A 26,935-nucleotide genomic window follows, 5' to 3' on the forward strand; every position below is an offset into this window, starting at 1 on the left:
ACTACCACTGGCATTTTTCACAGAACTAGAACAAAAAATTTCACAATTTGTATGGAAACACAAAAGACCACGAATAGCCAAAGCAATCTTGAGAACGAAAGAAGGAACTGGAGGAATCAGGCTCCCTGACTTCAGACTATACTACAAAGCTACAGTAATCAAGACAGTATGGTACTGGCACAAAAACAGAAAGACAGATCAATGGAACAGGATAGAAAGCCCAGAGATAAACCCATGCACATATGGACACCTTATCTTTGATAAAGGTGGCAGTAATGTACAATGGAGAAAGGACAGCCTCTTCAATAAGTGGTGCTGGGAAAACTGGACAGGTACATGTAAAAGTATGAGATTAGATCACTCCCTAACACCATACACAAAAATAAGCTCAAAATGGATTAAAGACCTAAATGTAAGGCCAGAAACTATCAAACTCTTAGAGGAAAACATAGGCAGAACACTCTATGACATAAATCAAAGCAAGATCCTTTCTGACCTACCTCCTAGAGTAATGGGAATAAAAACAAAAATAAACAAATGGGACCTAATGAAACTTCAAAGCTTTTGCACAGCAAAGGAAACCATAAACAAGACCAAAAGACAACCCTCAGAATGGGAGAAAATATTTGCAAATGAAGCAACCGACAAAGGATTAATCTCCAAAATTTACAAGCAGCTCATGCAGCTCAATAACAAGAAAACAAACAACCCAATCCAAAAATGGGCAGAAGACCTAAATAGACATTTCTCCAAAGAAGATATACAGACTGCCAACAAACACATGAAAGAATGCTCAACATCACTAATCATTAGAGAAATGCAAATCAAAACTACAATGAGATATCATCTCACACCAGTCAGAATGGCCATCATCAAAAAATCTAGAAACAATAAATGCTGGAGAGGGTGTGGAGAAAAGGGAACCCTCTTACACTGTTGGTGGGAATGTAAATTGATACAGCCACTGTGGAGAACAGTATGGAGGTTCCTTAAAAACTACAAATAGAACTACCATATGACCCAGCAATCCCACTACTGGGCATATACACAGAGAAAACCATAATTCAAAAAGAGACATGTACCAAAATGTTCATTGCAGCTCTATTTACAATAGCCCGGAGATGGAAACAACCTAAGTGCCCGTCATCGGATGAATGGATAAAGAAGATGTGGCACATATATACAATGGAATATTACTCAGCCATAAAAAGAGACGAAATTGAGCTATTTGTAATGAGGTGGATAGACCTAGAGTCTGTCATACAGAGTGAAGTAAGTCAGAAAGAGAGAGACAAATACCGTATGCTAACACATATATATGGAATTTAAGAAAAAAAAAATGTCATGAAAAACCTAGGGGTAAAGCAGGAATAAAGACGCAGACCTCTTAGAGAACGGACTTGAGGTTATGGGGAGGGGGAAGGGTGAGCTGTGACAGGGCGAGAGAGAGTCATGGGCATATACACACTAACAAACGCAGTAAGGTAGATAGCTAGTGGGAAGCAGCCGCATGGCACAGGGATATTGGCTCGGTGCTTTGTGACAGCCTGGAGGGGTGGGATGGGGAGGGTGGGAGGGAGGGAGACGCAACAGGGAAGACATATGGGAACATATGTTTATGTATGACTGATTCACTTTGTTATAAAGCAGAAACTAACACACCATTGTAAAGCAATTACACCCCAATAAAGATGTAAAAAAATTAAAAAATATAATTAAAAAAAAAAAAAGAGACCTCAGAGAGCTCTCTAGTCCCTTCCTCCAGGTGATGATATAATGAAAAGTCTATGACTCAGAAAAAGACCTTTACCTAACCACCTTGATCTCACACTTCAGCCTCCAGAACCATGAGAAATAAACTTCTGTTTATAAGCTACCCAAGCTGTGGCATTTTGTTATAGCATCCCCAAATAACGAATTCGTACATCTACATTAACAGAAAACAATGTATAAATATGTGACTTGTGACATTACTAACATGTAATTAATGTGTAAATATGTGATTTGTGACATTAATAACATGTAATTAATGTGTAATGTAATTGGAGATGTAATAGAGATTTTGTGTGTGATTAAAATTATGTTGATATCAGTAAAAAAAAAAGTTACAATGATATTTACTGCAAAACACACACACACACACACACACACACACACCATAACTTCATGAAAATAAAGACTCAGACCATCATTTGGTAGCTTGCAGGATCACTCACAATAAAGCTTTTACTCTATTCTCTCCACTCTTTTAAAGACATGATTTGGAATTATAGCTATAGTCATTCCTTTCAAATGCATATACAATTTCTTAAGAGAAAACTTTTATTTTCATTGATGAATTATCAGTTGTTTATGCTTAACACTGTTAAATCTTTTGGATTTTGACAAGGTTTTAAGACAACATTACCAATCAACCACTAACAGTTACATTGTGTTTGGACTCTGAATATAAATACTAAATGCATAGGTATTTTCTTTATGTTTTTATTTAAAAGGTGTCTTTTGGGCCAAATAATTTTTTAAATTTTCTTAAAAATTTGAAGTGGGGAAGACCTCTGACATTCCTACAGCTCTGCAATTCAAATCAATTTTTTCCATGTAAAAAAGCACCATTGTTGGTTTGAAGCCTTGAGAGTTTCCTGGGTGAAATCTGAAACAGGGAGGGCAAGGAAAGAACAAAGAAAGAGGTAGACCACCCTAAGTTGATAGGTGGCAGGTTTAACAAGGAAACTTACAAATGAGGATTGTCTTGGGCACCACAAGAGTAGATCTCTGCATCCACGACCAGAATCTTAAAAGTTTTGTATGTATAGAGACCTTAGACTGGGTTCAGTTACATATATCATTCAGATGGTCTCAGCAGCACTTTACTCTCTCAAGGCTACATCTTTGGAACAGCTTTGGCTGTGGGTACGATGGGCTGAGTGTACATTCCAAGGACCAGGGAAGGGGTGAGGAACCTCCAGTGCCCAGATCCAATTCACAGGTCAACCAGCATTCACATCCTCTTGATGACCTCATCCAACAATCATTTAGCATTTTTTTCCTTTATTTAAAAAATTTATTGAAGTATAGTTGATTTACAATATTGCATTCATTTCAGGTGTACAGCATAGTGACTCAAAGACACTACAAAAAAACTACAGGCCAATGTCTTTGATGAATGTCGATGCAAAAATTCTCAACAAAATATTAGCAAACTGAATCCAAAAAACTGAATCATTTAGCATTTTTTAACAGTGCATCCATGTAAGCTATTGCAAATCCTCTTTGAAGAAGAAGTGGGATCGGAATAAAATTAAAAAGATTAAGTTAATCTGCTATATCACTAGAGAGAAAGTATATCAGTAAGATGCTGTTTTGAAGTAAATATGAGATATTTACTAGTCGGAATAGGCTAGGTATGTGCAGTAATAAACAACCCCAAATTTCAGCAGCTTAAGCACAACTGTGGTTCCTTTCTGCTTCATGTTTCATGGCTGTCAGGTTAATTAGAGACTCTACTCATCTTAGTGCCTCAGGATCCAGGCTAATGAGGCAGTCACTATCCTGAACTCTGGGGGTCATTCTGCAGAGGCAAAGAAGTTGCTCTTGAGAGCCTTGGCTCAAAATTAAAATGCAGAGCCCAAAAATGATTCACAGCATTCCCACTCTCAACTCATTGCTCAGAAATGTACTTATAGCTCTGTCAACCAAAAGAAGTCAGAGAATGAACCAACCTTGTGGCCAAAAACTGGAGGAGAAAAAGATGTGCATAGTAAGTAAACCTAAAGACCAGTACAGTCTACCCTTCTGTTCAACAGAATCTTCGTTCCAATCTTCGTTTCACGAGCAAAATATACTTACAGCCTCCCTGAGTAAGAAAACCTAAAAGCTGTCCAGCCAGTCATGGCATGAAGCCCCAAGGCTTGGATCTGAGAGATGGACAGTAAGATCTGTATCAGGGGATGTGCCCATCATTAAACTACAATCTCTCACCTTGAATTCCACCTTTCTATATTCCCCTGGATGATACGGAGATTCTGCAGACCATATTTTCCCTTTTACCAGCTGACTCCTGGTTAGGCTTTGCAGTCAGAGTTCTGGAAGAAGAATGGAAAACTAGAGGAAGGAAAAAAAAAAAAAACCATGATGCTTGCTTTATGATTCTGTAAAATCACTCCAGTAATATTGCTTAAGTGACAGTTATTCCAGTCACAGCAGCTGATAATAGCTTGTAATTTTTCAACACTCGCAAAGAGCCTCCCTTTGCCCCATTGGAGACAGCAGAACCAGCTAACTGGAGGTAAGTGCCACTCCATCGAGGTCTGCATGCCATCTCTAGAGAGCTCCCCCTCCAAGTTCACCAGTCACAGGGCTGAATCCCAGCTCAGAACCCAGCTGTATAATAGTTCTAACTTTTCCTTTCAATTTCCAACCCCTGGGAGTACTAGTTGCTTCCATTAGACACTCTCCATGTGATACTTTTAGTGTTCCCTTCCTGCCTTTTCAAGTAAGAATATTTTGTATTGAATTCTCTGTTAAAATAGCTGGTGTGGTTTTTATCCCCTGACTGATGTAGTGTCTGTTTCAGGTTGGAACCAGCTCCGCTTAATCCAGAGAACTGTATACTCAAAAGACAAGGTATTTATCAGCACCCTACTCTATAAAAAAATTGGGGGTCAGGGACAGGTATCTGCAATAAACACTCCTACTTAGAAAGTGGAAAGAATATGGGATACTAAGATTCAATTTTCTGAGGCTGGGTAGAAATTTCTAAGGGAAGGGAAATATTCATGATTCTGTCCTGGTTTTGCTCCCTCGTCATGGGAAGGGGGTCCTCAGTCCATTGTTTTCTTTGGCCTTTTGTTTCCAAGGGCCAAAGTGAAGTCCTTCATTTTCCATTATCCTCTTAGGCCACCTCTAAAGAAGGTATTGGAGAACATGACTTCAGTGACAGTCTGAGTCCTGTGAGAAGCAGATGCCAAGAAAATATTAAATATGCAAGAAATTTATTAGGAGACATATCTGTGGGAGAAGGTGCCAGGGAGGCTGGAGAAACTTCCGTTCATAATGCAAGGAGAGGAGAAAAGGAAGGAAGTGAGGAAAGGAAGGAAGTGAGGAAAGACAAAAGGAAGGGCTGACTGCGCATGTTAAAATGCAGGGCAAGTCTAAGGAAATTTTGGCAAGGGCGTTAGTGAGTCCTTGAGCCAAAGTCACTCATCAGAGGGGTCCTGCATCTCCCAGGAACGAGCCTGCCCATGTTCGCTCATTATCTGGCAGCAGCCTGCGGGAAGTGTAGCCCCAGCACACATGTGGGGAGGGTTTCAGAGGAGTCACTGGAGCCATTGGTCATGATCTCTGCTGTTGATGATCTGAGTAACACATCCTCACAGCCACCACGCTCTCTTTTGGAATTGAACATCTTAGATTTTTTTCCTCCCATATAAATGTGAGAGTTTAAGGTTATTCAGTGTTCAAAACAGTGCAACTTAAACCAGAGTCTTGTTTTATTTTGTTTTGTTCATTGTTTTGCCAGGATAGCTTTCTCAATAACTTTGTCTTATTCTAGTATGTGGCATGTCTCAAGAGCGACACCTATAGTTTTTCCCAATATTTTATTCCCTCTCTGGATATAATTCCTGCTACCTGGAGCCTATCAAGTTCCCAGGAGAAAGCCACACTCCTGTCTCTTTCCCCTAAGTCAATTGTCCAACTAAAAGGCCTAATGGGCTGTACCTAAGCCATTCAAAGTTTGAACAATGGACTTGAAAGCAGTACCCTTAATTTGATTCTTGCATTTAGACAGCGTTTAATCTGATTTTGTTGCTCAAAGGATTTCTCTTGTTGTATTTTACTGTTTGGGGTTGAAAAGCTTTTATTTTTTCCAAACTTACAAGTAGCTGAGTATCTACACTCTCTATTTTCTATATTCCTGCTTGCCAACCAGTTCTCTTTCTTTTACTGCCTTTTCAAGAGGAGTGGCAAACATACCTAATATCAATCTGCATTCCAGACTCTTTCATTAATGCTTTGTGTTCATTAGGTACATCATGTGCTTTCCAAGTTTATTCAGGCAACAGTTTCACCAAATAATTTGCCACTATATAACAATGATGATTTTTTTTTTTCTGAATAATCATGCATTGGCAATTAGATACTTGTCCTAGAAGGACACATCATAGATCAGAACTATTTACATGTCTCCAACAAACCACAAGGAGTCAGAAAGTTCATTCCCGATAGGTACCTGGGGAAAAGAATAAGAATAAGGACTTTCATAATGGTTTATAAAAAATATAGATGCATCAGTACCAGGTGCACAAAATTTTGCTCTTTTTATCCACTCAAATTTCTTTTGCCATTAATATAAATGGAACTAATGACCTGAGGATGATTAAACCAGATTTCCAAGATACGATAGTATCACTACTAGTGACTCTGAAGAGTCTGAAGAGTCTGTGCAAAGACAGCACAAGGTATGATCTTCTGGGTGTCTGTGGTTTAGGAGTGTGGCCAGTGACAGAAAACTGAGAAAATACCAATCAAGAAAGAAACGTTTCCATTAATGAGTCCTTCATCCTATTTGGGATAATGTAAACTTTTGGACATGTAAGGAAGAATAACATTTAAGGTACACTTTAAATATAGGTTTTGCCAGTCAGCTGTTTACTAACCCATTCTCTGACTATATGTCTTTATATGTTGGGGAAGATTTTTGCTCCACTTCTCCAAAATTCCTCCTTAAACTACAGAGAAGGAAACTTCTGCTGATAGTGTCATCCAGTGTGGGAATATTGAGAGGGCAGTTTCTGTCCCTTTCTCCCCTTTATGTGCGCCTACAGAGAAGTGGTAAAGTGACTAACTAGACGAGAGGGACTGACTTTATTAAGGTATAAGCAACACAGTTTAATCGAGAGCATCATGGTTTTAACCTGTATCCCGACATTAGTTATTAATAGCATGTCCTTTCACTGATAAAAGTGTCCCAGCATTGACAGAAAATTGTGTGGTTAAAAATTCCCCATGATACATGGTATGTTTTTCACCTCTTGCTTCCTCTTGAATGTCTACCTATGATCTCAGGCAGCAGATTTGGAGCTTCCTCTCTCTATGCAGTAATTTCTTTTGAGTGAGCCCTCTTTGTTTGCAGAAGGACTGTGTCATGGTTAAATTTTTGTGTCAACTTGGTTAGGCTATGGGCCCAGGTGTTTGGTCAGACACTAGTCTAGATGTTGCTATGAAGGTATTTTGTAGACATGATTAACATCTACAGTCAATTGCCTTTAAGTAAAAGAGATTACCCTGGATAATGTGGGTGGGGCTCATTCAATCAGTGAAAGGCATTAAGAGCAAAAACTGAGGTTCGCTGGAAAGGAATTCTGCTTCAAGATTGTAATACAGAAATCCTGCATGTGTTTCCTGCCGGCCGACCTGCCCTACAAATTTTGTGCTTGCCAGCCCTCACAACCACGTGAACCCATTCCTTAAAATCTCTGTCTGTATGTAAATGTGTATATATACACATACACACACATAAAAAATCAGATTTTATATATATGTATATATATACACACATATATACACAAATACACATGATATTATATATATATATAATTTATATGTGTGTATATATATATGTGTGTGTGTGTATATATACATATATATATATATATATATATATATATATATAATTATATTGGTTCTGTTTCTCTGGAAAATACTGACTGATACAGCCTGCTGTTCTGCAACTTTTCTACCTGACCTTGGATCTAGCTCTAAGACAAGGTCAGATTCTTTTGATAAATACCAATTGTCTTCAGCAATTACAGTTAAATGAAGGCTTTAAGCCTCATCTTCTATTACCTGGTTATCAGGTTAGCAGATGATTTGCTACAATGCAAATATGTTTTAGACAAAATAAACAATTATTTTTTAGCAAGAAGGCACAGAAACAGTGTTACAATCTATTCTTTAAAAATTACCAAAGACTGCACTGTTCATCTCAGACACTCCAACAACTTCCAGGATTGAAATGTTCATTCTAAGATGGATGAAACAATATTTTGAAGGCAGAATCATTCAGGCTTCCTGGGAGGTCAGGTGACAGTGTCCTCAGGAAGCCAGAGGCTATAGACCTAAAGTAATGCTACTCATTGGTTCCTGCCAGATCCTATCAGTTTACTCATAAAAGGGTGAGGTACACACCCCATCTCTCTAGCCACCCTCACCAGTTGAACATCACTCAACTCTCTAGCGAGAAAGTATTTTCAATAATCCATATGGCTAGATTTTACTAATAATCCTGATTTTTTGAACCCTTAATGCTAATTCCTGAGCTATATCTTCAAGATTAAGGTGTTTGAAATGATAGCCACCCCTAGGGTACAAGTTATACTTATCTAGACATGAATTCAACTGATTATAATAAATTATAGTTAAAATAATTGATCACGCAGAAATTTAACAATCACAGCGTCATTGAGTCTAGGTTATCATTTATCCCAATACAAAGTCAATAATAGACTAGAATGCAAGGCATTGGCTATAGAGAGAGATATAAAATCTTACTGTATTAATTAAACAGGTGGAAAATAAGTATATTAGATAAAGTAAAATTACAGAAATACAAGTAATAAAGGAACAGCTTATGTAGTTGAAATATCATTTCTTTACGTTGTTGGTTTAAGCAGAGCTATCTCATAAGGTAGTCCCATTTTAACAATTTCAAACAAATTTTTGAGTGCCTACTGTTCAAGTTACTAGAAGTCCAGCAAAAAAATAAATTTATAAAGTCCCTGGACATTCTATATTCAATATAAATATAACTATATATTTCATATTATATGAATTAATAAATATTTATATTTTATATTTATAAATATAGAAATGCCCTGCTTGGCATTCTATTGGGAAAAGTAGGTGAAAATGAAAACAAACAAAACAAATAGTATAGTATAATATGCTAATATAATAAACATATTCTAATATATTACAGTGATAAATGTTGTAAAGAAATATAAATCAACGTGACTGTAGAGAAATGGGCAAGGCTTCTATTTTAGAAAGAGTAATAATTTCAAGGGTTTGTGAATGACAGACTGTCTTGGTCTTTTTGATTCTGAAATGCCTGGTGTGCCCTTCTGTTGAATGCTAGTTTAGCTGGTATAAATGTCTAATATCTTTTGAATACTTTGGAGATATTATGCTACCACCTGTTAACATCCTTTTTGTTGATGAAAATTTTGTCCTCAATGTAATTAGGAAATAATCTTTTTTCCTAAGGTAAATCTTCACTTGGATGTTTTGAAATTTTAATATAATTTGTCCAGGGCGGATTTCTTTTTTTAACCATGTGATATCTGAAATGCATTCCTAGCAAACCTCTCATTTCTTTTAAAATTATAAACAATTGTTAAATTTGAACAATTATTGATTCTATGCCATTTCTCCTCTTCTTTAGGAATTTGAATTATGTAAATATTGAAATGTTTCTATTTCTGTTTTCTCTGTTGCTTAATATTAGCTTTTCTAATGTATGCATGTACTTGTGTGTGTGTATTTATGTGTATGATGCGTACGGTGTGTTTTTCTTACTATATTCTTAATTAATTCCTAAATATGATTTTATTCATTTATTCTATCATTGGTTTTATCCTGCTTGGAGTTTATCAACCTGTTAAATTTTATTTGAATGAATATATTTTCCCATTCTAGTGTTTCATGCTAATCTTTTTATTTTGACCTACTGTCTTGTTTGCCTCTGCTGTATTTTGCCTTATATTTTACGGATTTTTTTTTTGTAGATTTAAGATTCATGTTGAATGAGAGGAGATCTCTCTCTCTCAGTCTCCTCTCTCTCTCTCTCTCTCTTTCTCTCCCTTCCTTTTTTCTCCACTTCCCATGGCCCTGGTTCAGAATTAAATCTATTTTGGATAGCTGAGGACTCTTGTACTCTGGTGATACTGAGCATATAGGCATCAAGCCACTAAGCCAGAGAGTAGCTTTACTCAAAGCTTTGCTATTTGGTTAATTCCCTTCTCCCTCATGTCATAGCTTATGTAACCTCAGTATTGAGAAAGCCGTACTCCAGCTACTGGTTCCAAGCAATGAGACTTGATCAAATGGAGCTCTTATTCTCATTTTCCCAACAGGACCAAATTTTCAGCTGCTCAATTGTTGTTGTAATTCTAATCCAAGTAGCCTCAGAGCATTAGCTTTGCACAAAGTTTTCCATTTATTTTTTAAATTATGTTACACAAAGATGTTTGTATTAATTTTATAGTATACATATGTTTTCTTTAATGTTCTCTTTTAAATTTCAACCATCATCATTATGCATTTGGAGTAGGAAGATATCCGAAATGTGTAGCATCATTGCCATTTTGGCTTGAATGCAGTAGCACATTCTTAGCAGTTTATGGCTCAGGGCATTTTCAGTGTTGTTGTGTCTTTCTTTTTACTTTTATGTATTTCCATACTTTTCTTCAATCATCATACTTCTTTGGCAAGAGAAAAGAAAAAATGGATTTAAGATCTGGAAAGGGAAGGTAGTTTGTAAATGTTTAATCTATACACATCCTGGTGATTTTTCTAATAAATATTTGTTGGACTACTTCAGTCTAGAAACAAGAAAAAATTCTCAAGTATATTAGGACATAAAGCCAGCAGGGGAAAAAAAGGATATTAAGATAAAGGAGGCAACTACATTTTCTTACTTCATTAGGTTGAAATATTTCCATATAATTAGCAATTTTTACTTCCAAAAAATTTTCACTTTCACTTTCTTGAGGTTGCAAATGCTTTCTCTCTGTGATTAAACCATCTGTGCTTGCTAACTGGCACCCATGGAAGTTAAGTTCCTGTCCTCCCTCCCCACCCCCCAAAAAAAAACCTGGGGAATAGAGGCACTATATTCCTTGATGATGACATTTAAAAAGGATGGTTCCCAGGTTTCTGAGGAACTATAAATCTAGGATATAAAACTGGCTAGAAGCTTTTTAAAAGATTTACATCTCAAAGGGACACAGAAAGAATTTACAATTATAAGTTTTCTAAAGTAAATGCTTTAAGAAAAGGGAGTTCAAGCCTGTCTGAACTGCAGTCAAGCTGAGAGCAACTCTAAGTCCCTCCTGGTCAGTTCTCTCAGCAGTGTTTGACACAGTTGATCATCCCCTCCTCCAAATACTGTTTTTACTTGAATTAAGGGACACCACCATGGCCAGTTTTCCCTCTATCTCATTGGAGGTTGTTTCTGTGTCACTCATCTGGGACGGAGGACTCTCTTAATTTATTAGTTTGCTAGGGCTGCCATAACAAAATACCACATACTGGTTGACTTAAACAACAGAAATGCATCTCTCATAGTCATAGAGATTGGAAGTGCAAGTTCAAGGTGTTGCCAGATTTGGTTTCCCCTGAGCCCTCTCTTCCTGGCTTGTAGATGGCTGCCTTCTTCACTGTGTCCTTATATGGACTTTTCTCTGCATATGCATCCCTGGAGCCTTTTCCTTTTCTCATTTGGACACCAATCCTATTCGATTAGAGCCCCACCCTTATTTTAAGGTAAAACTTCCCGAGTTTTCTCTATCTCAGGAAATAACTCCACTGTTCAGTTGCTCAAGGTAAAAAGTCTTCGTGTCATTTTTCACCTTCCTCATTCTTTCATATTCCCAAACCAATTCTTCTGCCAATTCTTTCAACTCCACTTTCAAAATATACCTTAAATCTTACCTGAATCCAAAGGAGAAGGGGTTTGGCTCTCGTTCTGTGTTTACTAATTGTGTGAATTTGGGTAATTGCATTAACCATTATGCCTCAATTTCATCTTATCTAAAATAGATTTTTAAAATATCTACCTCACAGATATTTGTTGTGTTAGCACAAAGAGTGCTCAGCATGTAGTAATTGCTTAATCAATAAATGGCAAGCGTAATCACACTGTGTACTTTAAGAAGTTTCTTCCAGTTGGGACATAGTATCAATTTTACCAATAATACAATAGCTTCATCTCTTTATTTTTTTCCTCCTTATTTCCCACAGGAAATCTTGGTCAGCAGTTAAGTATAATCAGAACTTAAAATGCTTGAGCATAAATTGGGTTTATCGTAGGACATTCCAACAATTCCTACTCTTACGACTGCCTTCCTGAAGTTGACAGATTATTCATTTTGACTGAGACAAGGCAACTGCCAAATTTAAATACATATGCAGCAGTAGACTTCACAAATGACCACAACCATAGAACTTATCTTCTGCCAAACTAAAGGTTATAATCTCTACTGCATCTAATATTTTGCTCAACTGTCTCCTTCTGGAACTTCCTTGTATAGAATACATATACAACGTATGAGTAAATGCAGGTTGTGAAAAAGCACAGATCATCTATATCAGTAATTCCTCAAGGGATATCATGCTCAATTATCATCCTTCTCTCTTTTTTTTTTCCTACCTGCCAAACTTTTCAGGATTCTGATCTCAGAGACAACTTCCTATTTAGGGATTTTAGTTGATAAGTGTTTTCGTAAAAGAGAAAGTGTGTGAAGTTAATAACATAAACCCAAAGACATCAATTTCTAACTGTGGAATTGTGTAGATAGAGGTATTAAAAAATAAAACTCTTTGGAAAATACTTTATAAACTATAAATCCTGATGAAATGTCAGATACCACTTTTTTAATGGGATCAGCCTATTGCTTTGAGGTTCATGACATTGACTTATTCCAGAGCAGGTTAACTCCTAAGTTCTTTGGTGTCACTCTGGTAAGCTTGATGCTCTTGGGACCTCATTCATTCACTAAAGGGAATGTGACATTTCACCAAGTCACTGAACTGAGATGAAGGAGTGAATGTGTCCTGAACTCCTCTCAAACACTCATCTTCTAACTGAGAATGAGGTAGGTACACTAATAATAGTGTTAACTAGTGAAAATGGTCCTGCTGTTTGTGGATATAAAACGTGGTATCACTGGAGGTTAGCTAGTTAGAGATGGATGGTTTCTCTCCTCTCAGTTGTCCCTCAGAGACTTTGAAATTGGAAATTAATTTACTCTTAATTGGGGAGAGTTGGAGTCACCATGGCCTTGTCAGTGGCAGCTCCTTCAACATAAGAGAATCTCACAGTCTCTTCTCTCTCTGAAGGCTTAATAGGTGTCTTCATACTCCTCTCTCTTTTCCTAATGTTCCCAAGCCAAGCTTAAGTTTCTCATCCTCCTTGATGCTTCCTGCATCTTTCTAGTCCACGAGGATCCCAAAGCCTTTAATACAACCTTACACCTTAATCTATTTCTATACACTTCTGTGTCATGTTGGTTAATTTTTCACATGTGAATACCTCACCATCCATATTTCTTAACAATTTAAGGTAGAATATGATAGCAACTCATTGGAGATTACTTACATTTATATAAATAAAGATAATTATAAGAAAATAGGAGAAACTGTTTTCTTAACAGCAATATTCAGATAAACCACATGATCGAAGAAAGTTTTGCAGGAACCACATCGTAGGAACTGAAATGGGGAGTCACTGCCAACAAGTGCCTATATGAATAATCTGACACCCAGTCATCTTGGATGGTAGCCTTGAAAGATCTTCTCATGTCACAGTTTTATGTCATTCTTTGTATGCCTTCAAATGGACGGAAATCTCCTGAAGCATATCCTTTTATTAAAGTTCTTGCTAATGATGATAAATACTACCTAAGCACTCCAACACCCTGGGTAATTTTAAGGCAAATCCAGTAAAGCTTCAACTTTGGAGATTATATTTTCTGAGTTGCAAGATTTGAGTAACTGTTTAACTTTGCTAACATTTTGCAAAGATAGCCAATAACCCCCACCGCATAGAGATTCTCCATGGCAGCAATATTTAAAGAGCTTTGCATTAGTGTATTACACTTATAACACATCACTTCCAGTTCCAGTGTTTAAATTCGTTAAGACTATTTTATTTTTAGGTATACGAACCTATATAGCTTAAGTTAAAAGATTAGTTCACACCTTTGAGATGAATACTTGAGGAACTAAAGTAAACATGGCTTCAGGAACTGGAAGTAGAATTCAACACCATTGGGACTCGCTCTCTCTTCTAATGTTTCTTAGCTCTTCTAAAATTACTTCTGAATGTACACTATCTTCAGGGAGTAATAGAGATGCTTCAGAGGCTCTCATTCACATTCTCTCATCTTAGGAGTCTCAGATGAAGGAGAGATAGAATATCTCCTTATTTTCTTATCAAAGAATGACTTAGATTCACATTACCTGAGTCATGTGCCTACTCTTTCATTGATTACTGTTCTCAGAAGTTTGGGGGCTTCTGACTAACAAGGTTGGAATCATATTCCCTTTCTTGTGAACTAGATGAGGGGTATCCAGCTATGATGTCAAGACCCCAGATGTTTAGAACCATATAAAAGAAAGGAAAGCAATAGTTTCTAAAAGAAGAGATATTAACTCTTATTCTTTACTTGAATTTTCACATATTAAAGTAAATAATAACAGAGTACACTTATAGAGTCCTTCCTATGTACAGTTACAATGCAGATTATGAGTTAAGTTATACAAACAATAACTCTGTAAGGTAGGAGCTATAATTATTACCACTTTTCAGATGATGAATCTTTGTCTTTGTAAAATAGAATAAATTGTCTAAGGCTTCAAGTCTAAGAAATAACAGGAGTTGCATGAAACTCAGATTTCTCTGACCCTTCAGCATCATGATTAACCAAACCAAGTGGTATGGCTTAGGGACTGAGAGTTCATGCTTGGACATCAAGTGGGCCAGAATTTGTTTTATACAAGTTACTGGCTGCATTATTTTTGGAGTAGCCCACCACACTGCACAGAATAACCACAGAAATGTTTATTTAATAAAGGAATGATTTTGTATATTATGATTTGCTATGTTGATACATGCTTAGAAATTGAATTATAGCTTCCAAAATCCAAATAAGAGTGAACATAAAAGAGTTAGGTGTCTATCTCTAAAGGTGATAAGTAAAATGGAATCTTAATCAAAATAGCTAGCAAATTTCAAAACTCTCTGATTATCCTTTCAGAGTGAATATACCACTTATAATCTGTTTATTTTTTTATTTCAAATTGCTTCTCCAATTATATCTTTTGGCAAGACAAATATGCTCTTTCTTTTTTGTCATTTCTATTAAATGAGAGAGAAGGAAGATATTTGTTTACAAATTAGGAGGAGGATGATTCTGGCATGTCAAGAATTTGGCCTGGAAGCAGAAAGCATGGGGAAAAAAACCAATTGGAACTAGTGCTATAATTTTGCTTCTCTTTACGTGGGTTAAAAATGGTCATAAAAAATGGGATGAACTTGAATAAGAATTAACACACCTGAACTCGTCTTCTTATACCTCTTTATTTCCCATACACATCTTACAGACCTGCTATCAAATTGCAGTCTTCCACCTTATTTCTGCCAAAATGTAATCTTGTTGAAATGTAGACATAGCCTTGTAGTGACTTTACTTCAGTATCCAAATCACTGAGGAGTGTGTAATTATCACTCTCAACCTATCTCTGGCCAAATTACTGACAAGACAAACAGGCATTACAATGTACACATGTATCTAGTACCCATGTGTCTGTTATTCTCCTTCTCTATTTACCTGCTTTACTAAAAGAAAAAGAAAACTATGAAAAGCAGAAAATCTTACCAAACTACTGTTTTTACTCTTTTTTTTTGTTTGTTTCTCTCAATATGTATCAATATAACTGATGTTTCCTCTGAATTGACAAATTTTTGGAACAATGTAAAGGATAACTGTTATCTTCTTAGCAATCATCAATATATAAATAGGTGAAATTTCACGAATTATTTATATATAATATTTTCATTCTAAGAGTTCATCCTTAATCCAAATTGAATCAGCATCATTTGGTTGACTTCTTTGTTTTATCATTTCAAACAGGGAATATTTTTACTTTTTCCTGTCTTTTATAGGTATCTAAAATGCTTTCACTTTTCTTGAGAGAGCATATTCTAGCAATAGTTTTTAAAAGACATAATACATTAAATAAGAAATAACTTATCCTTAATTTCTCTTTCTGATCATTCATTTTTAGTGTATAAGAATGCAAGAGATTTCTGTGCATTAATTTTGTATCCTGTAACTTTACCAAGTTCGTTGACTAACTAGTAGTTTTCGAGTGGCATCTTTAGGATTTTCTGTGTGTAGTATCATTATCATGTCATCTGCAAACAGTGACAGTTTTTCTTCTTTTACAAATTGGATTCCTTTTATCTCTTTTTCTTCTCTGATTGCTGTGGCTAGGACTTCCAAAACTATGTTGAATAATAATGGTGAGAGTGGACATCCTTGTCTCGTTCCTGATCTTAGAGGAAATGCTTTCAGGTTTTTACCATTGAGAATGATGTTTGCTGTGGATTTGTCATATATGGCCTTTATTTTGTTGAGGTAGTTTCCCTCTATGCTCACTTTATGGAGAGTTTTTATCACAAATGGATGTTGAATTTTATGATTGCTGCAAAAAAATAAAATAAAATACCTAGGAATAAACCTACCTAAGGAGGCAAAAGACCTATACTAAGAAAACTATAAGATACTGATGAAAGAAATCAAAGACAACACAGATGCAGAGATATACCATGTTCTTGGACTGGAAGAATCAATATTGTGAAAATGCCTATACTACCCAAAGTAATCTACAGATTCAATGCAATCCCTATCAAATTACCAATGGCATTTTTCACAGAACTAGAACAAAAAATATCACAATTTGCATGGAAACACAAAAGACCCCAAATAGCCAAAACAATCTTGAAAAGAAAAATGGAGCTGCAGGAATCAGGCTCCCTGACTTCAGACTATACTACAAAGCTACAGTAATCAAGACAGTATGGTACTGGCACAAAAACAGAAATATAGATCAATGGTACAGGATAGAAAGCCCAAGATAAACCCACGAATCTATGGTCACCTAATCTATGACAAAGGACACAAGAATATGCAGTGGAGAAAAGATAGCCTCTCCAATAAGTGGTGCTGGGAAAAGTGGACAGCTACATGTAAAAGAAAGAAATTAGAAGACTTCCTAACATCATACACAAAAATAAACTCAAAATGGATTAAAGACCTAAATGTAAGGCCAGACACTATAAAACTCTTAGAGAAAATATAGGCAGAACACTCTTTGACATAAATTGCAGCAAGATCTTTCTTGATCAACCTCCTAGAGTAATGATAATAAAAATAAAAATGAACAAATGGGACCTAATGAAACTTAAAAGCTTTTGCACTGCAAAGGAAACCATAAACAAGATGAAAAGACAGTCCTCAGAATGGCAGAAAATACTTGCAAACTAAGCAAATGACAAAGGATTAATCTCCAAAATATGTAAACAGCTCATGCAGCTCAATATCAAAAAACAGAAAACCCAATCAAAAAATGGGCAGAAGACTTAAATAGACATTTCTCCAAAGAAGACATACAGATGGCCAAGAGGCACATGAAAAGATGCTCAGCATCACTAATTATTAGAGAAATGCAAATCAAAACTACAATAAAATATCACTTCACACCGGTCAGAATGGTCATGATTAAAAAATATACAAACAACAAATGCTGAAGAGGGTGTGGAGAAAAGGGAACCCTCTTGTACTGTTGGTGGGAATGTAAGTTGATACAGCCACTATGGAGAACAATATGGGGGTTCTTTAGAAACTAAAAATAGAACTACTGTATGACCAGTGATCCCACTGGGCATATACCCTGAGAAAACCATAATTCAAAAGGACTCATACACCCCAATGTTCATTGCAGCACTATTTACAATAGCCAGGACATGGAAGCAACCTAAATGTCCATCAGTGGATGAATGGATAAAGAAGATGTGGTGCATGTACACAATGGACTATTACTCAACCATAAAAAGGAACAAAATTGGGTCATTTGTAGAGACATGGGTGGACCTAGAGACTGTCATAAAGAGTGAAGTAAGTCAGAAAAAGAAAAACAAATACTGTATATTAACGCATATATGTGGAATCTAGAAAAATGGTACAGATGAACCTATTTGCAAAGCAGAAATAGAGACGCAGACATAAAGAACAAACATACAGATGCCAAAGGGGGAATGGGGGTGGTGGGATGAATTGAAAGATTGGGACTGACGTGTATAGACTGCTATGTATGGAATAGGTAACTAGTGAGAGCCTGTTGTATAGCACAGGGAACTCTATTTCATGCTCTGTGGTGACCTAGATGGAAGGGAAATCCAGAAGCAGGGAGATACATGAATGCATATGGCTGATTCACTTCTCTGTACAGAAGAAACTAGCACAACATTGTGAAGCAACTATACCCCAATAAATTTTTTAAAAAAAGAAATACATCAAACCCAGTAACACAGATAAAAATCAGATACTGCTAGCCCGTAAACTTCAATGAGGAAATTTAAATTAGATTGAAGGGGAAATTTTCACCTACAGATATCAATTAGAGTTAGAGTGGCATAAAATGAACTAGTGCCCTACCTCATAGGATTTCACTATCTTGGATGAAGGAAAAGTTAATAAATTTAACAAGTAGTTTTGTTAAAAAAAAAAAAAAGAAAGAATGTATCATGTTATGGACTATCTTACAAGAGGGTTGATTCATTCAAAAGTGTTTTCTAGACTAGTACTGTCCAATAGAACTTAGTGTGATGATGAAAATTTCTATGTCTGCCATGTCCAATATGATAGACATTAGCCACATAAGACTATGAGTTTGAAGTTGTCTAGTGTGACTGTGGAGTAGAATTTTAAATTAAATTAAATTAAATTAAATTAAAATTTTAAAACGCCTTGTGCAGTCAGTAGCTACCATATTTAACACAATTTTAGACAAAGACATTTTCTGTATTTCACTATGTCTTTCCTCTTCAAAACATGTCTTGAGTGTTGTATGAATTGTTCTCAATTTCTATGTCCACCACCTTAATCTGTCTCCTACATAATCATTAGAATATTCTTCATTTGTTCAGCATTCAACAAATTTTAACTGAGAGGCTATTATGTAACAGGTCTCACGATATACAACAGGCATAGATCTATAAGCAAAAGTAGCGTAGTCCCTGTACTCATTCAACTAAAACCCCACTGGTTAAGGAATGCACAAAGCACTGTGAGCTGTTTTAATCAAAAGACTCCCTTCTCCAGAATGACCTGTGATTCTCAATCCCATGAAAACCAGATCTGAACACAGAACTCAACTTTAATACGGTTCTTTTCTATTTTTATACTTCTCAGCCAGACTGAATAATAAGTAATTTCCTAAATTTTCCCACCTTCTTCACTACTGAGACATTTTCTAATATTTGACCCTTGAAATTTTCTTCATATTCTACCTTTCACAGTTCTTATAAAAAGTTACCTTTTTAGGGACAAATATCTTATTTACTTAATAATAAGTTAGGATTAGCCTCTGTAGTGCTTATACATCATATAGATGTAGATTTTCATTCTCAACTTGGATCCATGATAGTTCTGAACTAGTTTTGTCCTAATTTGGAATTGATATAGAAAATTCAGAACATAATTCTAAGAGCAAGTCATTTTTAAAATCAAACTGACAGAGATGAACAAAAAAAAAATGATGGTCAGTTGTTTAAGTTGTGTAGTTTCACAACAGAGAGCTGTGATTTTTTTTAAAAAACGACCAATTTACTAAGTTGATCTATATGTCATATATGTTAAAGTAGGAAAGTGAAAACTAATGGATAATAAACTTGATTCTCCAACACAGTCTTTCTACTTCCCATTCAGAAAGTAAGTCCTGACAAAGTGGAGAGTCTAGGAGAAATGACAACATGCCTTTTCTCCCTACATAGTCAGAAAATAAGACATTTTTTTGATTGGGTATAATTTCTGATATCTTTTACTCATAAGTGACATTTCTATTTTATGTCAAAAGTAAATACGGCTAATTGATCCTTGTCCAATTACCCAATTTGAGCTTTTTCATTAATTCCTAGAGAATTGTACAGTTGTTACAAGCTAATTTTTGCATAGTGTTTTAGTATTAACATACTTCCATAAATCACATCTTACATGAGTCCCACAACTCAGGTACATTTTACAGAGAAGAAAATGTGACTTAAAAATGTGTTGTGGGGCTTTGGTGGCGCAGTGGTTGAGTCCGCCTGCTGACGCAGGGGACACGGGTCCGTGCCCCAGTCCGGGAAGATCCCACATGCCACGGAGCGGCTAGGCCCGTGAGCCATGGCCACTGAGCCTGCGCGTCTGGAACCTGTGCTCCGCAACGGGAGAGGCCACAACAGTGAGAGGCCTGCGTACCGAAAAAAAAAAAAATGTGTTGTGCAAGGTCAAAAAGCATACTAATGAGGAATTACATGTCATTATATTCACTATTTCAGTCTATTATTTAGTCTGTTTCTCTCATCCATGCTCTTTTTCTCTTCTCCTCCTCTCTTACTCTCTTTCTATATATAAATAACTAGATAGAGACAGACAGAGATAGAGATGAAGAATCGATATATGCACGTGTTCTTTGCTAGGGTAATTTTTCAGTTACAATAGATAAGTAAAGTTGCTGTTTTAAGGAAAAGAATATACGATTTTTTTTTTAGTATTAGATGAATTTTTAAAAGGAAAATTTTTGTATAGTGTCATACAGATAAAATCCCACTTTCATACTCTACTTTTGAATTTGGACACATAAGCATGATGGTTTTTCTGTAAAATATATAGTAATTATTGTAGGAGATAAACAACTTTAACAAAATTCTAAACCCTTACTGTAGCAATAATCATGACTCCTACTTAAAATTTTTTTAATTAATAACTTTTTGGCAGTGAAGTTCAAGCCATGCAGTTTTGCTCTCTCATGAAAAAGGAAAATGACATTCCAAAATCTAATTCTTTTTTCAGATACCTGGCACATCACTCCACTATGGGTACATATACATATATATATATATGTATGTGTATATATATATATATATATATATATATATATATACATATACATATACATTTGCTGTCTACAGAACTCTTCGGTATTATAATTTCATTTCAATGTTTCTCAAATTCATCCATTTTCCTCTGTATACTTGTTACCTTCTCATTCTGCACAGTAAACTTTTTTTCCTTTTCCAAAAGTTTTCAGCATGGGAATAGAATTTTAAAGCTACAACTCTGGGAATGTACTTTTGTAAAGAAGTTTAATCAAAGAATATTTTCCTGACCTGGTTGAAACCTTTTCCTGGTTTCAAGATGATTCAGTGGCCCTAGATCTTAGAAGGCAGTAACAGTGAGTAAAATACTATGGTCGTCATTAGTATTGCAAATATTTCATCTCTCTCCTTTCAGGCACATGGGGGCATTTCAATTCCTGGTTCCTCTCTTGTTCGTTGACCAGAGCCATGTGACCAATTTTGTTCAAGAAGTCGTGAGGGAAAACACATATAACTTTTGAGTCAAGCATTTTGCTGCATTATGCTCAGGCTTTACTTTCCTTGTGCTGCAGAATCTGGTCGTGGTCTGGACGGTGAAGGGTCCATCACCTTGATCCTGAAGTGAGAATGTGGATGATGCAGAACAGAGCCACCTGCTGACCCACAGTGGACATGTAAAACAAGAGGAACACAACGTGGTTCTTTCAGGTCACTGAGATTTTGGGGTTGTATGTTACAACACAATGTAGCCCAGCCATACTAATACAGATGCTGTGACTGATAAAAATGCTGTATGGGTATCTCCTTTAAAGCAGAACTATGAGACACATGTATTCTCTCATCATTACAAAAGTACAACTACAAAATGGGTTAGATAAGATCTAATACCTGTCCTCACTTTCTGCTTCCTTTATGTTAATACCCAGGATATATTCCTACTTACCCCAGTTTTCCCCATATCCTCCAACCTAAAACGTTATCTCTTTTTCTGTCAAATATATTCCATATAGAAACACATCACAGCCTATATTTAGTACAGAGGCAAACTGAATTAGTTTTGAAAATATCTGTCAAACCCAATAAACTTTGTAAAGCAGTTCATGAGATAACTGTGTTTGATCTTTGCATAACTGTAGTTTTGCTTAGTAATACTAAGTCATCCAGAAAGAAAACCAAACAGCTAATAAAATCTACTGGCTCATTCTAAAACTATAGAGTAATTTGTTTATTTAAAATACTTTATAATATTTTCCATTTCTCAGTTACAAAGAAAAGAGTATCATGGTGAGAAAACGGTATTTAATATTAGTTGTGAATCCCAATGAAAACATTGAAAATGCCTAATTTATTAGTTCATGTATTTGAGCAATATTGTACAATTATTTCTAGTTACTTGAGTTCAGAAGTACACATTCTACATATATAAATTATATAAATATATATTATATTAATTATATAGCTACATATATTGGTATTTATCCATTACAGAGAATATGCATCATTGTTGCCATTATAATGATCAAGAAATTATGTATAAAATACACAACTAATGAGAACATACTGTGTAGCACAGGGGACTCTACTTAATGCACTGTGGTGACCTAAATGGGAAGGAAATCCAAAAAAGAGGGGATATATGTATATGTATAGCTGACTCATTTTGCTGTACAGTAGAAACTAACACAACATTGTAAAACAACTATACTCCAATAAAAATTACTTTAAAAAAATAAATTAAAAAGTATAATTCATTCCAGAAACCACTTAGGTTCATGTGAATAGCTGTCAGTAAACTAAGAGTCCACTTTTACTTTCTGCATTTAAACTCCTCTTCCTTTGTATAGAAGAATCCATGAATTTCTTATAAAATTGCTTACAAGAAAAATATCCTGTGGTGCCTGCATGCTTTTCCTTAGAAGCAGGAAGAGAATTTATCACCTAGCTCAGACAGCAGATGTGAGTGAGTGTCTTGCAGACAACAGGGTCTGTGCTGGGGCAAAACACAAAACTTGGCTTTGATGTGTGCCTACTGCCTGGTTTGGTTTCCTACCTCTGTGAAGCATCCTTTTTCCCCTCCCCGCATTTACTTTCAGGCTGCATGCTGTCCAACCAAGTCATAGCCCACTTGTCCTGTGATATATTTGCTGTGATGCTCCAGACTGGCAGATCACTCACGGCACTGCAGGAGTGGACATATTTTTTTAAAATACTGAATCACAGAGTTCTGCACTTTCCAACACTCCACAAGCAAATCTTATGTAAGAATAGACAGATTTGGAATAAAACCTTCAAGAGTAGCAGCAACAATGAGAAGAAGAAGAAGAAGGGGGGTGGGAAGGAGAGGGGGAGAAGAAGAAGAAAGAAGAAGGAGAAGAAGAAGGAGAAAATAACTCTCAAGTGTGGAGATTTTACTACTCTGCTGGCCAGAGAAGAAGATATTTTGGTATGTTTAAATATATTTAAATATATTTTGAAAATATTTTGTGGTCTTTTAAATATCACATAGAAGGTGCTCACCTAGCCCTCTGTGAGACTGCACCAACCATACACAAGTGCTATACGAGTGTCAGTATTTGTACTAGTGTTAGTGATATTTATTCCAGAGACAAGGAGAGTCTGCCTCACCCACTCAACCACATTCTCACATTCCATACAAAAGTGGTTCTTAAACTTATCTTCACAAGTATTACTTGGGAATCTTGTTCAACATGCAGAGTCAAGCCCAGAGGTACAAAAACTTGGATTCAGAGGGCTGGTGTGCAGACAAGAAATTTGGTGATTATCCCTTTTCTTTGAGGAAGAATGGATCTGGGAGTTACAGGACGTCATATTTCTCTCTGTTGTTATTTTGGCATCCTGGAGGATCTATAATATGTGAAATAGGATAAATAGCCTCGATGCATTGGGAGAATGAAAACCATATAATTGAGTATCAAAGAGATCTGAGTGTAAAACCCAGCTCAGCCACATTCTTAAGGTGGGAATTTAGGCAATTTTATTTCACCTTCTGAGACAGTTTCCTCATTTATAAAATAAATTTTTTAAAAAGCCAAACAAAACAAAACTATCTTGTAGATTTGTTGTAATAATTAAAGAAAATAGTCAGAGAGACAATAACAGTGCCAGCCCATGGTAGACATTTTTAAAGTTTATTTAAATGCCTGCCCATTTCTCTTGTTACTTTAAGGCTTTCTATTTTAAAGCTACAGTGTTGGCTTAATTCTGATAAAACTTGCTTTCCACTTAATTCTCTTCTGAAGCAGTTCTGGAAAGATTAAAATTGGCATTTTTCCTTGCTGCATGCAATGTTGACTGTCCAGTCAATTAGCAGCCAGACTCAATAGTGCATAAATTGCTCACAGTTATGTGTTGGGTTTCCTAACCCCAAAGGTTGACTATAACTCTTCTTTTAAAATGCAACAAGAATTCTTTATGTGATGAGGTATCGGTGCTCTGTTGTTTTTCCAATGAGTGGAACTGTGATTTCCCTTCATGGATGAAACATTTTACAGAGTTATATTCTGCTTTCAGGGTGTTGTTAGAAAATAAACTATTTAAATTTTCTTTGGAGTCAGGCCCCTGACGGGTGAAGGAAGGCTAGTAATCGTGGTTATATAGGATAGTGTTTGGCTCAAGGGGATAATTGGTGTGCGAAAAGCAAGCCTTTCAGCTCCAGCTCACGAATTCTAACATACACAAGGTCAGCGGTGATCAAAGATGTGAGAGACTTTATACATTCTTTTCTGGTTTCTGCTAGATGGAGGGTTTATGTCAGAAAAGCATCTCCAGAAATGACAGCCTCAGCACAGAAGACACAATTTAATTGACATGGAAGAACAGCCATCACTTCATCATTATAGGCTGCCAGCCACAATCAGGGGGAAGACAATTCCATACAAATCTCTCTGCCTTCCCAGGGACACATACCATGGAATGACCAGAGTGGCACTTGATAAAAGGGAGCAAGTGTGTGTGATCCAGCAAGTGGAAGTGAAGACTGTCTACTTAATGAAGACATCGCTTAGATAATTAACACTCAGTGTTAAAATCTTAGATAATTAACACTTAATGTTAAATCATCCAACCGTGGGTCAACAGTTGTCCAGGATTTGAAGATACTTAAGTACAATTTCTTCTTCCCTTGATGCCCACCACTGTTAGGCACTTTTCTAGTCTTTGCTACCTAATTTTCTAAGAAAAGAAAATTGCTATCTAATTTCTCTTATAATGTTCTCCCCACAAATTTGGAGGACTTGTGTAATTTTGGCATTCCTGTGATTATTGATCCTAGACAACAATACCCTTGATGACAATATATCAGATAGAGCTCTTCTCCAATTGGAAATATTTTAATATTAAATATTTTAGTGTTAATATTTTAGTGTTATTTTAGTGTTAATAAGTGGTTATTATTTCATGGAAAAGACATTACAGACCCACAGGCCTGGATTTGAATCTCTACTCAATATTGTGTCTAATATATGTAGAAACTTATGCAAACTACTCAACTTTTCCATACCTGTACTTTCTTCACTTGTCAAATGGTCATAATAATGCCAATCCTATAGGGCCATTGTAAGAATTTGTAGTATCTTAAAAGACATATTTCATAAAAGATACCCAGTAAATGTCAGTTTCTTTTCTTCCATTAGTATTGATAAATGTAGAAATTACAAAAATATTTTTGCAGCTTTATCATGTAGGGATCCATTTAAATGTGTAAGACATTGCACCAGTGACTCTGAGGTTTCCTTCTTTGTAGGGATTGCAAGCCTGTCCCAAAAGAGCAGTTTCTATCAAGTGAAGGAAAATGTCTTCTCGTTGGAGAACCACAGAATACAGAGATTGAATGAAGCACGGTTAGAAAACATGGGAAAGCAGTTTGCTGGGTTAGTCAAGACTGACATTTTGTGAATGATAGGCAAAATTATAACAAGCTCTTATATTTCACAGTATATACATGTGCCATATTGGTCATTTTCTCAATAATCAAGTACATAAAAGGAACAAATTCAAATAATGATCAGTTAATTCTCTAGACAGAGTCAGGAATAAATACCTCAGGGTTGTGGGTGTCTTGTAGATACCATGCTGGTACATGGTACCATGGTACCCTGTCACGTGGCCTTAGTGAACCATTTAAATTATCTGTGACTAACATGTTAGATTAAATAAAGAATATTCTAAATCCTTTCTAGCTATAAATCTATCTGAATATTTGCTATTATTGATGGGAAATATACAATTAATTACAACTTTGTAACTTGCTCTATCATATTTCTTTTGCTGTGGTTGACTTAAAATTAATTTCATACTCTAAGCAGAAATTTACTCAAGCAGAGGTATTATAGTCAAATTGTCTTATGCTGCATTATTTACCTTGCTACTAACATTGTCTAACGATTTTCAATTTCAAAAATGCATACTATCAATAATGACAGTAGTAGAACACAGCATGGTGTACCGATGCCAGGTTGATTTTAGAGCACAGTCAATAAGATTAGTGATCAACTGACAAGTAAGCCCAATAAATTTTGACAAGAAACTTATTAAGAATAAATACAGTCCCCCATATTTATTCTATTCTGACTATAAGTATGTTTTTAAAGAATATAGAACATTTTCCTTGACAACATCCTTGACATTTTAGCTACTAGTTTATAAATCATATAGGAATTTGACAGTTACAATACTGAAATGTCTGTGTAGCACATAGAAATGCACCATCCAAACCAAACTTGAAACTAAAGAAAGATAATAGTTATATGAAATAGCATTATTTTTACTTATTGGAACTTTTTTCCAGTGTATAGGAAACTTCCAGAATCAATCAGGAGAGAAACAGAACATGTTCTCTCTCAGTGACTTAGATATATTTTTCCCTTCCTTTGTGTTGTTTAGGCATTTCAATTAATTGAACACAACTTATTAATTTTAGAAACAGGATGCTATTAGCTAACATATATTCATTCTTTAAATCAACCTGTATTAAGCCTCTATATGTAAAAGAGT

The sequence above is a fragment of the Lagenorhynchus albirostris genome, chromosome 3 (assembly GCF_949774975.1).
Source record: "Lagenorhynchus albirostris chromosome 3, mLagAlb1.1, whole genome shotgun sequence".
Classification (NCBI taxonomy): domain Eukaryota; kingdom Metazoa; phylum Chordata; class Mammalia; order Artiodactyla; family Delphinidae; genus Lagenorhynchus; species Lagenorhynchus albirostris.